At 39.4% G+C, this 2,465-nt stretch overlaps 1 protein-coding gene across 6 annotated transcripts in view; it reads left to right on the forward strand.

Moving 5' to 3' along the window:
- LOC116705626 (myocardin) overlaps positions 1–2,465 on the forward strand; it is a 167,151-nt gene that overhangs the window by 124,271 nt on the left and 40,415 nt on the right. The gene's annotated exons all lie outside the window — the stretch shown is intronic.

Here is a 2,465-nt window from a genome sequence, read left to right on the forward strand (position 1 = left end):
TTTGTCTTGCACAGCTACCAGAAGACTTCCAACTTTCAGACAGGTTGCTACGTCACATCTTTGTCTTCCAGCTCAGTTGGAGGCTGCGCAGTAACGCTCAGCTATGACCGTAAAAGTGCTTCCATTTTCCTTCACTGGTCTCTGTCCAGAACAACGGGGTCTTCTTTAACTATCTATGGGTTTTGTCTGGACAAATATTTGGCGGTCTAATCAGCAAACAGAGGGAGTGGCTGAGAACAATGACTAGAGTTGTAGTTCTGTAATGGCGGCGGAGAAAGATGCAAGGACCAGGCTACAGTAATCTACCTTGTCAGGAACAGAACATACTGAGACAGATTATTTAGACTAATTATTTTTGTAGTCAATGCTTCTGTAGCCGGATGCTGCTGTTGCATATTCTATGACACCCCTCTGCAGTGTGGTGCAGATAGAGCTCACTGCCAAATGGTTTAATATAGGGCTGCACGAAATGAGCAAAATATCTAATTGCAATCATTTTTGACTGATATTGCGATTGCAATATGATTCACGATATTGAAGGGAATGATCATTTTTGTTAAATTCTTCTCATTTTCATTGACTAATATTAAATCTTAAACAAATTAAAATGATTACGAGATTTTTGCATGGATCTGTACCAAACAGAAGTTGTCTGTAGTCTGAAGGGTATGATATAAAGGAGTAGGAGTATATAAGTTTTACTTCTGCCTACTCTTTTTTGCATGTGTACATAAAAAAAAATGTAAGTACCAGAAATAAGAGAGTTTTATTTTTTGTTTAAATGTTTTCTCATTACTATTTTTCTGATGTTTTATTTTATTTACATGTTCAAAATAAATATTATAATCAATCAATCAATTTGTAAGCCGGGACATCTCTGCAGCATCACAATACTTCATTCAGAATGGTTAGCCACATATTTTACCTTTAACTAATATTGCACCCCTCTGCAATTTAGAAATTAAAATAGTCCATATTGCAATTTCGATAAAACTGTGATTAATTTTGCAGCCTTAGTTAGGTAGCAGATACCAGACCTTTAAACACCAGTGTGCCACATGATCAGGATCATGGTATTTGATTAGTTTTTGTTTTAGAATTTGTGCCGAACATCCCATGTCGGTTAAAGTGGTAATTATATTTTTGGGCCACTTGGTGGCAGTAGAACAACCTGTGAACACAACGCTGACATATTCTAACTTTGTAAAGTTGATATGGTTTCCATGGTAGCACATCCAGCAGCACTGGCCCATGCTCCGCTCCGTACCCCAGCCAGTTGCTGTGTCTGTCTGCCAGTGCTGGCCCAGAGTGGTTCTTTGGGAACAGCTGCATGTTGTGCCTGGAAGTATCGCAGATGAGAGCGCTGAGAGCAAACCAAGACAGTTGAAACCGAGCTGAAAGAGGCTATAACACTCTCAGGGGGAGTCTTTTGATATTTGTTAATACATACATTTGAAAAAAGTACACAAATGAAGAACAGATTGTTCAAGTAACATAGTATAGTGTAAGATTTAATACCATGTATGTGTTGACAGTTTTGGAGAGCATCATGGATGTAAAGGTTCAAAGATCCCTCCCAGTATGGGAAATATGAGCATTTATTGTTTTTAAATTTTCCCTTAAACTGTAGGTCTCCTTGGCTCAATCAGTATTATTTAGAAAATCTTGGAACACAGTTGTGAGAAGCACCATTTCACATGAAACAGATCAGTGATGTTAGATGGAAAAGATACGAGTGCTTTGTGATTGGCCAATGCTGTTGAAAATACAACAGTAAAATCAGATGCTTGTAAAAGAAAGGAAGACATGAAGAAGGATGGAGGCAGAGGACTCAGCAGAGGAGTTCACTGATGGATGGATGAAACCAACCAGTGGAATCAGCAGAAGCCGAGTGGCTGAAGTCTGTACTCACTGCAGACGAGCTCGACCATTTAATCGCCCACACAGGGATTAATTCACACTAGGGCTGGGCCATGTGGAGAAAATTAGATACCACAATATTATTGACTAAATACCTCGACATTTATATTGCCACAATATTTTAGGCTTGACAATTAAACTAAATATTTTCACAATTACATTTTAGATAAATAATCATCAGTAATGTGGATATAATGACTAGGTGGGTAAAAGCAAATAATTAGAAGAGTTACAGTTAACAGTCTGGTAAGATCAGAACATGACATAAGATGATATCTAGGCAGACAGACAGACAGACAGCAGGCAGACAGGAAGACAGCGAGCAGGCAGACAGGAACACAGTGGGCAGACAGACAGCGAGCAGATAGACAGCCAGACAGTGAGCAAGCAGACAGGCAGGCCGAATGTTGTGATTCAGTGTAAATGAATGGAACACCTTCAAATGTCTCCAACCAATCCGATATCCCAGTCTGACCCTAAAACAGCGTGTGATGTCATCACCACAGGTTTTTATTGGCTGTAAAGCCGTTGGATGGAAACACACT

The sequence above is a fragment of the Etheostoma spectabile genome, chromosome 17, assembly GCF_008692095.1.
Source record: "Etheostoma spectabile isolate EspeVRDwgs_2016 chromosome 17, UIUC_Espe_1.0, whole genome shotgun sequence".
In the NCBI taxonomy this organism is placed as follows: Eukaryota; Metazoa; Chordata; class Actinopteri; order Perciformes; family Percidae; genus Etheostoma; species Etheostoma spectabile.